The following is a 16,261-nucleotide window of genomic DNA, read 5'->3' on the forward strand; positions in this document are numbered from 1 at the left end:
ATAGTCTTTCAAAGTTCTGTAATACTTGGAGGTTAATCCATCAGGCCCTGGAGATTTGCCCAGTTGCATATTCTGAATCGCGCCTTCCACCTCTTGTTCAGTTATTTTGTAATTCAATAATACTTTGTTTTCTTGAGAAATTTTTTGTAATCCATTAGTTTTCAGAAATTGATCAATTTTCGACTCAATCTTGTGTATAGAGTTGTTTAAAATATCTCTGGAAGCAGCTTCTAATCTCCTGTGGATGCTGAATATTCTTTCCATCCACTTCAAGATTGGTAACCATGTTAAGTTTCTGTCTCTTCTTCAGCTGCCATGCTAACAGCTTTCCACATTTATTAGCTGATTCGAAGGTCTTTTGTCTCATCTGTTTAACTTTCCATTCAATGTCCTGATTTATCATTTTCATATATTGTACTTACGGGTTGTAGTTTGAAAGCCGAAATTTCAAAGGAAAAAGGTCAGCGCTCTCCGGCATCAGCTGTGCAGCTTCACTCCGCAGAAGTAGTGATCAACTCTCAGCACCGCGCCACACACCCGTCTCGCTCCGGGACTCTTTGCCGAGTCCCTTCACCAAACGGGGGGGGGGCGCAAAAGGTGCCCGCCAAGTCCCACAGTCGCAGGCTTCCCTCGTCTGCGGTTTTTGGAAGGGTCCCCCGCTTCGCTGTAGCAGGGAGACCCGATTTCTGCAGAGCTTCTCCCTCCAACTTAGAGGGATTCCGCCATTGCCAATGGCACCGCCTCCGGAAGTCGCCATCCATATATTTTATCCCAGCCCTCTAATGTTAGGACTTCATTATCTTTTAATAATATCCATTTTTTTATCCAGCACCAACACGCTGACTCAGAATACTTCCTTAAATCTGGCACTGCGAATCCTCCACTTTCTTTTGGGCCCATCATTACTTCTGATTTTATCCTTGCTTCCCCCACCCCCGCCATATAAAATTTGCAAGGTCTCTTTGCCAGCTTATAAAATATTTAGTTCCTATTACAATTGGAATCGTTTGGAATAAAAATAGAATTTTGGGGAGTATCATCATTTTAATCATAGATATTCTTCCTCCTAATGATAGTTTTAATTTTCCCCATTTGTCCATACTTCCTTTAAAAAGCAGAAATACTAAACAGATCGATATCGGATCATAATCCGGTATCGGTAATAATGAAATTTCAAAATCATACTAAGGGAAGGTGGAGAATGAACAAGGAAGTATGGAGAGACGATCAAAGGGTTAAAAGGGCAAAGGAAATATTGAAAGAATTTTATGAAATAAATGAAAATCAGGATATGGATAAAAAAATGATTTGGGAAGCGAGCAAAGCCTATATGAGAGGGTTTGTAATACAACAAATGGGAAAGATAAGGAGAAATAAAGATAATAATATTATGGAAATAAATAAACAAATAAGAGAGAAAGAAAAAGACCTAGTGAAAAACCCAAAGAATGAAGATATCCTCCAACAAATAAAGAATTTACAAGCCCATCTATCAAATTTAATAAATAGGGAAGTAGAGAAAAAAATTATATGGACGAAACAAAGATATTTTGAACAGGCAAATAAACCGGGTAGGATGCTGGCATGGTTTATCAAAGAAAGACAGGTAGAAAGAGTAATAAATAGAATTATTGACGAAGAAAAGGAAATCATTGACCCAAAACAAATTAAAGAAAGTTTTATAAAATATTACAAAAATTTATATAAAGTAGAATTAAAAGAGGAAAAGAAAATTCAAAAATACCTATCAGAAAATAGACTACCAGATATAGAAGAAAAAGAATATGCAATATTAAATTCAAATATTGAACTTGAAGAGATTAAAAAAGTGATTAGAAATATGAAGGAAGGGAAATCGCTTGGACCAGACGGAATCTCAGTAACATATTATAAAAAAAAATAGAGGAAATAATAACACCCAAATTGCAATTAATTATGAATGAAATTTTAGATAAAGGAGAAATACCTAACTCGTGGCAAGAAGCATTAATAACCCTTATCCCAAAGCAAGGTACAGATTTGAGACTTATAAAAAATTACAGGCCAATATCTTTATTGAATATAGACTATAAAATATTTACTGGAGTCCTTGCAAATAGAATGAAAACTCTGCTAAAAAGGATAATTAAAAAAGATCAGGCAGGATTTTTACCAGCCAGACAAATAAAGGACAACACTAGAATTATAGATTTAATAGAATATGCCGAAATGAATCCAAGTAAAGAAATTTCAATGCTTTTAGTAGACGCTGAAAAGGCATTTGACAGTGTCTCTTGGAAATTTATGATCAAAACATGTGAAACCTTAAATTTAGGTAAAAGATTTATGAATGGAATTCAAGCAATCTACAAAAAACAAACAGCTAAATTAATCCTAAACAATGAAATTACAGAAGAATTCGACATTGAGAGAGGGATGCGACAGGGATGTCCTTTATCCCCACTCCTATGTATAACAATATTAGAAACTCTATTAATAGCTCTGAGAAAGGATGGGCAGAAATAAAGGGCATATGTCTTGGGACACAGTGTTATAAAGTAAGAGCACTTGCAGACGATGTGATCATTACAACCGAAACACCAAAAGAAAGTATAAATAAAGCATTGGAAAGAATGAAAGAATTTGGTGGAGTAGCAGGATTCAAATTGAACAAAGATAAATCGAAATTGATAACTAAAAATATAGGCGAGAAAGGAAAAAAGGAATTAGAAGAAATAACAGGACTAAAAATAGAAAATAAAGTGAACTACTTAGGGATATGGATTACAAATAAAAATACAAATTTATTTAAGGATAATTATATTAAAAATGAGTCCTGCAGATCTAGTCTCAGACGTCAAACCTCTACCCCAAAGACGGGGGAGCCTGTGACCTTCTAGAGCATACATTTCTTTTGACTACATTTCTTTTGAGCTTCTGTGGGCTGCCCTAGAGAGCACTGGGCTAGAGGGATCATGGGGACGACTTGTTCCACAACAGCAGATGGCATGCATAAATTTAAACTGTAGCAAAGGGAGGTAAACTGTATAGCTAGCTAGCTAGCTATGTCTTGCTGGAAAGTGCATGCACTCCTCTTAGCCAAAGCCCCAATAATTGCAAGCGTGGAGCCACACAAACACGCCTGATCTCGACACTGTCTTGGGGGAAACTCCCGATGCTGGAAAATTCATGTGCTCAATTTCTGCACATTGAGACAGGAGCCAAAGAAAGCACACGCAGAGTAGGGGGGCTCATAAAAAAGGTTTCTTTGGGAGGGGGTGGGTTGAGGTTTGCTCCGATGTGAAAGCTAAAGAGCAGCCTTTCACAGAGAAAGGAGCAGAGTAAGGCGGAAACTACTGGGACCCGTGCTTTCCAGGCACGCTGACGGGAGGGATGAGTCCAGCATTGCATTGTTGGGTCGTATTTTCAGTGACAACTATTTATGACAGAGGTTTACAGAAAATTGATTTAAAACCTCTGCTTGTAAGAGGCTATGGGCATTTGAAGAAGCCCATCATAATCTTTACATGAAATGTATCTTTGGAACACCGGTGGCGTCATGTCCCCATTTGTTGCCTTAGTTTCTCCATCAATGCACCACCCACAATTTGCCATCATATTAGCATCAGGTGTTTTCCAGGCCAGTGAATGTCAGCAACCCCTTCTTCTAAAGCTGCTTCCCCAGTTTCATCCCAAATAGAAAGAAATGCCATTTGGTAGCCCATTGAGAAGCTTTGGGAAGTAATGAAATACAGTTCTGAAAGTTATTTATCGATGCACAAGGTCACCACATCTTTGCTTAAGGTGAATGGAAAGGAACATTTCCCCAGGCGGCACACCACTGTCCCCGAATCTCGTCCACTGCTGGGTCATTTCAACAGATTGTGTGTCTTAGTAAGATTTTGTACATTTCAGAAAGCTTTCCCTTGCCTACAAATGAAGTGCATGATTTTTCAAAAACTGATTAATGCCCCGTGCTTTTACTTCTGGTGTGGTAAAAAATTGCAGAATCTGGCTATCATTTAAAGCAGTGTAAGATGCTGGTTTACGTTTCCCCTCACATTTGGTGACTAGGTAGGGATATGCAGTTTTGTGTTTTGTTTTTTGAAGAGTTCCTAAGGAGTCCTACTGCTTCCGAGTTTTATTTTGGGGGTTGTTGTTTACAAAAAGGTAATCCAGTTGTAACCTTTTTCTAGGTACAATTCTGTACATTCTGGTACTACCTGTTCACTCATGGTCCCTCCAAATCCCTTTTTTTTTAGCAATGTGTCCTTGTGTGCCTGCTACCTTTGCTTACAGAATTTCTCCTGAGGGGCGCTTTGAACATGTCCCGTAATACATGTGGATAAAAGGAATCGCCTTTGTTAATTTCAAAAGCCATTTTATTTCTTCCATGATTTTCCTCTGTTGTTAATTTATTTTGTAAAAGCAAGTGGGGTGTAGTCACCAGAGAGGTGGATTCTGTGGTTTTGCTCAATAGGTCATGGTCATTTCAAGAGCCATAGGGCCTGAGATGGTTCCAGCTCTAATTTACATGTAAGATTAGGAGTCCAAGAATGTGGAATCAGTACTGCAGAAGGTCAGTTCTGACATACTTCTGTTAGGATATTTCCGTTCCACCTTAAAACAGGTTATGGGCCCAGATTCACGGCACTTACAGGAGAGTAAGACTGCGACAGACTGCGTTGAGAGGTATGTGGGGGAAAAGCGAAAGTAATGCTTTTCTGTTAGCCGCGGCAAGAAGCTTTTGATGTCCGGCAGGCCTAATTGGTCTAGGTGTCGAGCCCAGCAGGCCTCAGGATTTATGGCTGCTAAGATTAGAAGTCTCTGAAGTGTGAAAGGCTCACGGCTCAAAGGAAAAGCTGGAATGGAGTTTTTCCAAGGTTCTGAAGCTGATGAGTGCCCTAAGCTAAATGGGCAAAATGGTGTGAGAGTTTTGCTGCGTCAGTTTGGAGTGTGGCATACTGTGTCTGAAGCCCCTCCAGTTCCTCTGACAGATAGATGGAAGGCCGAAAATTCGAAGGCGATAGACATAATAGTCTTGTCCGTCTCTCTGGAGGAAATTGAGACGTTAGCTGGCAACGTCACTGCACTGCTTTAAAAATGGCCCACCAGCCAGTCATCCCAGCCCAGAGTTTGACTGCATCGGAGGTCCTGGCTGTTTCCCAGAATGTGAGTGAATGCAGGGATGCCGAGGGCACCGGTTACAAGCTGCAGGGGGAGCTGACTGTCATGTCATCCCAGGCAGCATTCCAGCCTCCAGGGGGAGCCAAGGAGTCGGTAGCTGAAAGCTCTGTTTATCATGGGAACCAAGGTCATCGCCTTTGCAAAGGCCGGAAGGCCAGTGATAAACAGAGGCAGATGCCTGCAGATGGCCCGAAGCAGAGGGAGGGTGAAGAGCCCACGCCAGTGGAAAACAAGGCTTTGTTTGCTGGCACAGCTTCACCAAAGGCTAAAGGCAAGTCTGTTGGCCAGGAGCAGGGGGGCAAGCTGCAAAAGCCCACACCGGTGGAAAACAAGGTTTTGCTTGCTGGAAAGACTGCTCCAAAAGCCAAAGCCAGGTTTGTTGTGGATTCAGGTAGTGCCCGCCATATTTCGAAGGACCGCCACCTATTTATCTCCTTCACACCTCAAGAAGGTGAGATCCACCTGGCTGACGGAAAGACGTTGCGAATCGCAGGAGAAGGGACTGTGAGACTGGCAAGTCTGCACACAACCATCAAAGGTGTACTTTATGTTCCAGGCGCTGCAGACAACTTGCTCAGTGTCCCACAGCTTACTGGGTGTGGTTTTGAGATTTCCTTCAAAAGGAGCGTCTGTGTCATCAGAAAAGGCAAAGAGGACATTTTGCATGCAAAGTTTATGGATGGTTTGTTCTGTATAACTTATGACGACAGTGCTGTTGCTGTGTCTAATGTTGATTCTTGCTGTGTTGCACAAACTAACAAAGTTCTTCATGCAGGATGCATTCACGATGCACACAGGAGGTTTTGTCACCTCTCTTGGAAGGCACTGGCCAAGATGCCAGAGATGGTTAAGGGTTTGACCATAAACCCTGTAAGTTTCACATGAAATGTGTATCTTGTGCAGAGAACAAGGTGAAGGTTGCTCCAAAAGGCAAGGAGTCTAGCAGGCAGGCTTCCAAACCCTACCAGCTAGTGCACGCAGACCTGGTTGGTCCACTTGCGCCCTCTTTGGGAGGAGCAAGGTACTTCATGGTTCTAATTGATTCTTTTTCCAGGTACATTCATGTGTTTATGCTCGAGCAGAAATCGCAAGCGTTTCCGAAGTTTAAGGCATTCTGTGCTTGGTTGGAGAATGTTCACGGTAAACGTATCAGCTGTCTCTTTACTGATCAGGGTGGGGAGTTCACTTCTCAGCAGTTTGAAGCTTTCCTGACTGAGAAGGGAATCCAGCATAACATGTCAACGCCCAGATCGCCATGGATGAATGGACTTGCGGAGCGAGCAAATCAAACGTTGCTGCAAGGAATGAAGACCTTGTTGCATGATGCCAATCTCCCTGATAAGTTTTGGGGGGAGGCTCTGTCGAATTTTGCTTACACTTTTAATCGCAGATTGTCATCACCTATTGGTTGTACCCCCTATGAGAAGATGTTTGGTAAGAAACCCAACATCAAACACATGAGAATCTTTGGTTCTGACATGTGGGTACACACCCCACAAAGCAACAAGCTTGGGAAGCGTAGGGCACATGGTTTGTTCATGGGGTACGAAAAAGGTGCATACAGGGTATGGATGACTGACTCTAAGTCCATTAAGTTCACAAAGAGTGTTGAGTACAATCTTAAGTGGGGGGAAAATGTGGGAATTTTCCAGAGTTACCCAGAGGAGGATGAAGAAAGCAGATAATGTTGAGGAAGCTGAGGGAGCTGAGGATGATGATGATGATGATCAGAGTTCGGATTCCAGTTCAGTGGGCGGCGCTGCTGCTGGTGTCAGTGACAGTGATGACACAGCAGACTACAAGAGCGCAAAGGCCTCAGTCAGACCATCTGATGCGTCTGACAATGAACTGGAAGAACCACTGTTCACCATTGGTCGCTTTTCTCCTAAGAAAGAGGAGATGAGTCCAGAAGACTTGCGTATAGTACGCAGATCTGAGAGAGCCACGAAGGGCAGACCTCCAAAGAGATTTGCTGATGAGTTTGCTAAGACGGCAACTGCTGTTCTTAGTAGCTCAGAGAAGGTGTGGGAACCTTCAAGCTTCAAAGAGGTTCAGGAGTTAACCTCTAAAGATGCTGAGCCTTGGCTTAATGCCATGAAGGCTGAAGTTGATTCCTTGAACAGGAACCAAACTTGGGAACTGGTACCGGTAGTCCCAGGGATGAGACTGCTTGGCAGCAAATAGGTCTTCAAGGCCAAGACAGACCAGAATGGCAAGGTAGTCAGACACAAAGCCAGATTGGTTGCCAGAGGTTTTTCACAGGTACCAGGACAGGATTACCACGAGACCTACTCTCCCACAGTCAAATATGAGAGCATTCGGCTGATGCTCAAGATGCAGATACAGAAGGGAATGGTCTGTAAACTGCGGAAATCCTTATATGGTCTCAAACAGAGTGCCAGGTGTTGGAACACAAAACTCACTGAGACGTTGCTTTCTCTAGGTTTTCACCAGGGTAAAGCTGATCCATGTGTGTTTGTCAAGGAGGAGGGGCAAAACAAACTGTATTGTTTATGTTTTGTTGATGATCTTCTGATGTTTTGGAAGAATCAGGCTTTGTACCAAAGCACCCTCTCTCAGCTGAAGGAGCACTTTGACATGAAGGATCTTGGTGAGGTTTCCAACTGTCTTTCTCTGCAGGTGGAGAGGGACCAAATAGGTAATTTTCTGGTACACCAAACACAGAAAATTGCTGATGTATTAACCAGGTTGAATTTGGTTGATGCAAACCCAGCAGACACACCGATGGTGACAGGTTACCAGGTAGACAGTACTGCTGAAGCGTTTTCTGACACAACGCTGTACAGATACATTCTAGGCAAGTTGAATTTCATTGCTAGATGCTCAAGACCTGACATAGCTGTAAGCACTAACCTGCTTAGCAGACATGCCAACAATCCTACGGTTCAGGATTGGAAAGCTCTGAAGCTCATAGCCCGCTCTTTGAAAGGGATTATGCACTACAGGCTGAGGTTCACCAGTCAGAAGACTGGAGGTCTTGAAATCTTTGCAGATGCAAGTTTTGGAAGTGACACCACGGATGGTACAAGCACTTCTGGAGTATGCTACATGTACAACCACTGCCTGTTTGACTGGTTGTGCAAGAAGCAAACAACAGTGAGCCTAAGTTCCTGTGAAGCAGAACTCAATGCTCTGTCATTTTCACTCATGGATTGTGAATGGTTGATGCAACTGTTTAAGGACATCAGAGTGTCTGTGAAATGTCCTGTACAAGTGTATCAAGACAATAGATCGTGTTTGGCTTTGCTGAACTCGGAGAGTTGCAAGCAAAGAACCAAGTACTTGCAGATTAAGCTACATCGTGCAAGAGAGTGTATTCAGAAAGGACTCATTCAGGTGTCCTACATGCCAGGAAATGAAATTCCTGCTGATCTGTTGTCTAAGGTTGTTAACAGAGAACAACTTAAGGTTTATGTACAGAAGTTGCAATTGGGTTGAACCACAGGTACCACAGGTTACACGGAAATGGGGAGGATGTTAGGACATTTCCGTTCCACCTTAAAAGGGAGCAGGCTTTGTGAGTCAGAGTCTGCGCATGTCCTGTTCACAGGATGTTTATGTTTGCTATTGCTTTCGTTTTCTCTCTCTCTGTTCGGAGACACTGAAGCAGGCAGGCAGTCATGTCTTTCCTTGTTCTGATCAACGCTGAATAAAGCTTGTAAATAATGCTCTCCTGCGTGCAACTTTCTCTGTGCATTATCTGCTGATAAGAGTGTGCATGAGCTCTGGAATGTGGCATGTAATTTCTAGAAACTCATGTCATGTCGCAAATCGATGATACTGCGTGCCTACGGGAGATCGATGGACGTCCGGCAGACGGCTTGGGGCCATGATGGACTTTATCTCCCTGGCAGTATCCCAACAACTTCCCCCCTAAATAGTGGGTGAGGTCCTTTTGGAAAAGACTCAAGGGTTTCAAAGTGTCAAGTTTTGCTGTACTGAAGGACTGTCCATATCTAATCTATTAGAACATTGAACCCTCCTCCCCACTCCAGGAATTTTGCTATCCAAAGTGGGTTTGAATTTGGATAATAAAAGTTTCCAGTTGAGTAGATTTATATATTTTAGTGAAGGTAAGCAACTTAAAATGACCACAGACCCAGTAAAACCATTACAAAGAGAAGAGAAACAACATTTAAAAGCAGATACAAATAATGAGGCATTATTCTTTTCTCAAGAAGCCAGCAAAATTTCATTTTTCCTGTTTTGTTTTAAGCATGCTTTTTATTCAAGTTTTTAACAAACAACAAGGTGGTAAGCTGCTGAATATAGGCAGACCATCATTTCTCAAGGGCCATTCCAAATGTGTACAATTGATGGCTCCCAAGTAAGCTGCACCCTGTGAGTTCAGAGGTCCACTGGTGCCATTGTCCCTGTTAGCATTTTGAAAGAAAGGGCGCCAAGATTTCATCAAGCTGTCTGCCTTGATGAGACTTGCAGTGAGGATCCCTTTGATAAGCCATCGGCAATGCATGAAGGAGGGCAGGTGGCTTGGTGAGCAGGGAACTTCTTTCAAAGATTTGGACCAGCGATGTGCCTTTGCTTCGGGCAAAGGGTGGTGGTGGATGGATCCTCGCTACCTAACTCAGCACTGTCTGTACTGATTGGCAGTGGCTCTACAAGGTTCCAGGCAGGTGATGTTTTCAGTTTCACCTGGAGATGCTGGAGACTGTTCTGGGACCTGCATCACCAGCGAGCTCTGGTCCTCCCTTAAGGAGTTAGGCGGCTCAATGGGCTGACTCTGTGGAAGGCACCATGCTATTCCCCTTTAAATTAGCCATTTCGACAGAAAACACGAGAACTGGAATTTTGGGCTTGAATGGATTTTTGGATCGCCTGCATGCCAAGCACATACTTCTCCCACGGGCCAGCACCCTTCCTCAGTGACTGAGCTCTCATTGCACACAGCCATCCAGCAAGCAAAAAAATGTTCTTGTTAGAAGGGCAGAGTGGGGAGCAAGAGATTCAGGGGCCGGTTTTAGACCCACAGTGCTCGGGTTTATTCTGTTGCCTGCTTGACATTGTGCCTCCTTCCCCCCTACCTTTTATTCCTATGAAAGTTTCACAATGTCGCTGCTTGGGATTCTGGATAATCTATGTTGGGTTTTCCCCCATTTTTTAAAATTAATTTTCCAAAAAATATTTAAGACAAACAAACAAACATACATACATCCTAATTGTAATTAAACCAATCTTGATAACATTGTTAAGTGACTTCCTCAAATCCCCCTGGTTGAATTTCATTGTATTTCATTTTAACAGTTTTCCAAAATCAATCTTCTCAAAAAAAATAATTAACTTGATCACTTCACTGTGGGTATCTCAGCTCGCAGTCAGAGGTAACTGGCCTCACACTACAGAGGCACCCGACTGAGATACTTGTTGACCTTCCCGTCTGCGTCTCCTGGCAGGCAAGGTCATAAATCGGCGATCCTCCTCAAACGTGAGAAGAACACACCTTCTCCTCCCTCCTCCCTGCATTCCCCCAGGGAGGGGAAAAGAGACAGACAGGAGTCCTATTTACATGTCTTTTATTCCTGTCATTTCAGCAGTACAGAGAAACGTTACTGCTCTCTCCAGACTCCAGCAGTAGAGTCACAACTCCACCCCTGTACTTCCAGTACAGGTCAGATGACACTCTGAGCTAACATCCGGTGCTCAGTACAGAGAATGGACTGCCCCTTTCTCCCACCAGTACAGTTCCAGACCACAACATCCTGTTTTGCTTTCCAGCCACCTGCAGCTGGCTTTTGCATTGCTGCTTTTTCCTGACAATCTCCCCCAAAAGCATCAATGTGCAAAACATGATCCAGAGAAGAAAACAAACAGTTGTTATACGTATAACAGTTCCCTGCTGTTTCAGTTCCACCCTTGGAACTCCCCACCACTGGTTTCCCCAGTGTACCTCTCTGGTTTTCTGGTTTCCAAGGAATGAGTGCATCTGCATTACCTTGGCTAGCAGCTCTCTGTTGTGTCTTTGTCTCTGACTTAGACTCTGCTTCAACCTGTTTTGAGTTGTTAACAATAGCAACACATGCAATAGCTAAGTTAGCAAACTCTTTTGCGTACCTCTTTGGTGGTACACCCTTTGTGACTCTCTCAGACCTGCGTATGAGGTGCTGATCCTCTCTGCTTACTGGTTCAACCTCTGGACTTTGTTGAGAAGCACTACCAATGGCTAACAGTGGTTCATCCTTCACCTGTGAAGGTCGATCCATTGTGTGAGATTTCCTCTCAATGACTGTTACACCTGAGCTCTCTGAGCTATCACTGTCATCATCAGTACCACTGTAATCTGTGAAATCAGAAAAATCATCATCATCTGAATTGTCATCTGTGGGAAATGTGTGTACTACTACCCGCTCCTGTTCAGGAGCACTCTCTAGAAACTTTGTGAGAATCACCTGACCAGATTCAGACAAAATTACTCTGTAGAGACCCTTTTCATATCCCACAAAAATGCCTCTGGCATTCTTTACTCCACCTGGAGCTTCTGTTCTCACATGAGACCCGAAAACCTTAAAATAGGCAACAGAAGGTTTTCTGTGGAACAGCTTCTCAAAAGGAGAAATGTGAATGGCAAATGTGAACTCAGCAATTGCGCATTCATCCCCTTTTGCAATTCTTTGTTCACCCTCACACAGACTCCCCTGTTCCACGCTTCTGCCGAAACAGCAACTTTGTGGTCTATCCCTTTTCCATCCAGGAACTTCTGAAACTTCTGTAACAGAAAAATTGGCTTCTCGTCTGTGAAGAGACAGTCAAAGTTAGCATCATGCACATTTTTAACCTTGTCATAAAACTCCTGAAACCTTTCTAAGGTTTCTTGTGGTTTCTGCATCATAAAAACCCAAGAATAATTAGTAAAACAATCCACACACACAAGGTAAAATCTTGCACCGCCTCTAGATGGCTCTAGAGGACCAATCACATCAGCATACACCCGCTGAAATGCCCTGTCGACCCTCGCCACCTTCCTGGTGCTCTTGGTCACACCTGCAAGAGAGATTACGTTAGAATCAGAAGAATTACATTTCATGTAATCACTTTGATCAAAAGTCAACAAATACAGTCCATCTTTCTCTCTGGCAGAAAGATACAGTTCTCCATCTTTGAAGATCTTGCAGCTCTTATCATCATAGGACAGTTTCAGTCCTTTCTTTGCAATCTGCGACACACTCAGCAGATTGAACCGCAATTCTGGAACCAGGTACACATTGTTTATAGTCAAGTTCAGACTCTCAAGATACACAGTCCCAATCCCGGTCGCTTCCAGCTCCTGACCGTTGGCCTGTTTCACAGCGAAGCTTTGCTTCTTAAACGTAGAAAACAGTTCTCGGTGTGGACACATGTGTTTCGTGCAACCAGTGTCGATTATAAACACGTTCCCAACATCTGGCGTGGTTCCTTTCGACATGAAAGCCTTTGCAGGTTTCACCTGGCACTTGGTACGGCTTTTGCCTGACGCCTCAGGCTTCGCAGAGCTGCTCTTGGCTCCTTTTGGCTGGCGCGGCTTTCTACAGTTCCTCTGTAGATGCCCAGTCTGTCCACAATTGTAACATCAGACAGCGCTCAATGCTACAGCATGCTCTCCAGTAGCAACATTAGTGGGGGAATTAGAACTCTGTTCTTCCCTCCCCCTGTCCTTCACTTCCAGTGCAGCAAGTCTGTCGTGTTCATTCAGAACGACTGCACACACCCTCTCCGCGGTCAGGTCTTGAGCCGGAAGGGAACCAAGCTGACTGGCAACAACCTTGTAAGTCCGATTCAGGCTGTTTATCATCATGAAGCAAAACACTTCCTCCTGTAGATGGAAATTGCGTTCCACCATCTGTTGGCGCAGAAATTTCATCTCTGTCAGGTGCGCTTGAACATCTCCATCTCCATCTCCATCAGGCGCAAGCCTCAGATTGGTCAACTTCTCAAAATACAGCAACGCTGAAGAACCAGCATCTCTCTGATGTGTTCTAGATAGCCAAAACACACCTTCTCCTCCCTCCTCCCTGCATTCCCCCAGGGAGGGGAAAAGAGACAGACAGGAGTCCTATTTACATGTCTTTTATTCCTGTCATTTCAGCAGTACAGAGAAACGTTACTGCTCTCTCCAGACTCCAGCAGTAGACTCACAACTCCACCCCTGTACTTCCAGTACAGGTCAGATGACACTCTGAGCTAACATCCGGTGCTCAGCACAGAGAATGGACTGCCCCTTTTTCCCAAAAGTACAGTTCCAGACATCAACATCCTGTTTTGCATTCCAGCCACCTGCAGCTGGCTTTTGCATTGCTGCTTTTTCCTGACATTCACATCTTTCATTCTTTCTAATCTATCTTGAAACATCTTAATTCCTATCCTTACATATTTAAATCCTAAGCCTATCTCATATTTGCAAGCTTTTCCAGTTAGGTTATCTTGACATATTCAGCTAAAGAATCTTTGAATTTTGTCCATTCTTCCTGGTACTCCTCCTCCTTCTGGTCGCGGACTCTTCCCGTCAGGTCGGCTAGCCCCGGGATTCTGGAGAATCTGTGACTAGATGCTTGTAATGTATGCCAGGCAATCTGGCACAAGTGGGTAGGGTTGCCATCCGCCGGGATTTGGCCGTTGGAAACAAGTGTCCACGCGGGAAACGCTTGAATGTCCAGGAAAATCCAAAGGTATAGCAATTCTACACATGGGGAGTAGGGGCGCAAGCACAAATCAGAATAAAGCAAAGGCTGGGAAAGTTCAAACAGAAACCCCCACACACAGACTTCCGGGTTAGCGCCTCCGGCAATGGCGGATTTCCTCTGATCGGGAGGAATCCGCTTCGTGGAAATTAGGGTCTGCACCGCCACGGCGAGGCGGAGACCCATCAAAAGCCACAGGCGGGAGAAGCTTGCGGATGTGGGATTCGGCAGGCACCTTTTGCACCTCCCCTACTTGCGGGGAAACCCGGTTTCAGGGATCCGGAGCGACGTGGGGCGAGCGGCGCGGTGCTTCGAATCGATTGCTCTTTTCACGGAGTGAAGCCGCATTGCTGTTGCCGGAGAGCGCTGACTTTTTCCTGTGGACAATTGGACTTTAAACAACTACCCGTGAGTAGAACGGAAAATTGGACTATGAAACATCTTAATTTGGCACCGAAGCGGGAAGGTTCTAAACAGGAAGTCCGCCTTCCACTTTTGTAAATAGTTTGAAGCAAAGACATTGCAAGCTAAAGTCTGGAAAGTCTTTCGTAAGGGACTAAATTTCCATCGGCTCAAACTACTAAACCCCCCTTGGAAGCAGGAGAAGAGGGGGGAAATCTTAGATTGTTCAAGCCTGCAGGAGAGAGAGTAAGGAAAGATAAATTTCCACCACCTTGAACCTGGGAACAGGTTGCTAGGAAGACAGACTTTTGGGGAAAGTTCATTGACTGTGAACAAAACGTTTGTTGATAGATAGTTTAAAAAGAGAAACATATTGATTCCAATGTTTCCTTTTGCATTTAAAAGGAACAAAATATTTGAAAAACGAAAGTAATTTTGTTGCTGGATCTGCTTTTAAAAGGACGGATACAAATAGAAATTGTTTCCCCTAGAGGGAGCTTTTGAAACTGTTGTTGGAGTCGATCTGGGGAATTCTCCAGCTGTAGAGATTAAAGATCGTGAGAACCAGACATTGACCTTGAACAAGAATGTGCCCAGAAGAAGCCTTAGTGATTGCTTTTTGCAAGACAAGCGCTTTATTGGAACAGCTACATGAGAAGATGGATTTGATGACTGTTGCAGTTAATAATTTTGGACAAACAGTGAATACCTATATAGAAACCACTCAGGAACCGATCCAGGAATCTGCTTTGACAGGGCAAGTTGTGCAGAAGACAAAGGAGGAGGTTGCTGTTGAACCTCAAGTAATACAAGTGGAGAAAGCCGCGGCCTTGCAGGAACATAAGCTGTTGTTTTTGATGACCGAACCTGGAGAAAGTCAGATTTGGAGAGATGGAGTCTCGTTTGGATTGGAGATGGGAAATTGGATAGATCCTCCTATGCAGGGCTGTTCTGGCTTCTGGGATCTGGTTCTGCGCCAGGGGGAGTCTGGAGTTGTCGGGGCCTTTAACTTTGGAGGGACTTTGAAACATGCCTTGAAATACCTTTTGGATTTTAGTGCTGACTATGGAGAATGGGCTGACCTGTCGAGAAGGGATAAAGACATTGTTAGGTTGGAGTCTCCCCGAGATCTACTCCTCAGCGATAAAGGAAGGAAATTAAGAACAAGATCAGCAGAAGACAAGGTAAAGTGCAGGTATAAATATGAAGAAGATCTGCAGAAGGGACATGGAAAAGACTTAAGAGCCTCGGATAGAAGATCACCAGGTTGATGGACTAAATGGAATGGATAGAAAGGACTGACAGAACCCGAGACCAGGAAGAAGAGACGGTGGATGAAGATTGGAAGAAAGTTTAAAAATTCATTTAGAGAAATATTGTAAAATTAATGAGTGTTAGAAAAAATGTTGGAATGAAACTATTTGGCTTTAGTAGAAATGCTATAAGGAGTTATGTAAAAATAAGCTTTAAGTTTTAGGGCTTTTTATGGTAAGATAAGGTTAAAATAAATTAAGACAATTTAATGACAGAACATAGGGAAAGATGGAAAGGATTTGCTGAGATAATTAATAACTCGAATACAAAAAAGGGAGGTGTGAGGAGGTCGATGAAACAAGATAACGAAAGATAAAGATTTGGGAATATTGGATTTGTTTTTAATTTTTTGTTTGCTTTTGTTTTTGGTTTTGATGTATTGTGTGTTTTGTTCTCTTCTTTCTTTTTATTGACTTGTATTGTTTAATTTCCTTTTTTTTTTCTTTTTCTCTCTGCAATTTTAAATTCTCAATAAATATCATTTTTTTTAAATAAAAAAAAACCAGAACCCCCCCCCCCCCACTATTCCTCAAGATTTGTCTTTAAGACACAGGATCATAGAATTGTGGAGTTGGAAGGGACACCGAGGACCATCTAGTTCCCTTATTCCCAATCAGGGGTCCGTGGCCCCATCCCTTGCCTCCCTCCAACTAATTTCCTCTCATATTGGCATGGCAATAGCATACATT

At 43.4% G+C, this 16,261-nt stretch overlaps 1 protein-coding gene across 1 annotated transcript in view; it reads right to left on the reverse strand.

The window, feature by feature from the left end:
- The window catches only part of LOC309523267 (inositol polyphosphate 5-phosphatase OCRL-like), a gene marked incomplete at both ends in the record, with an annotated part of 307,035 nt that overhangs the window by 254,352 nt on the left and 36,422 nt on the right, over positions 1-16,261 (reverse strand). The window lies entirely within an intron of this gene.

Source organism: Podarcis vaucheri, assembly GCF_965113315.1.
Source record: "Podarcis vaucheri genome assembly, chromosome: W".
Lineage (NCBI taxonomy): Eukaryota > Metazoa > Chordata > Lepidosauria > Squamata > Lacertidae > Podarcis > Podarcis vaucheri.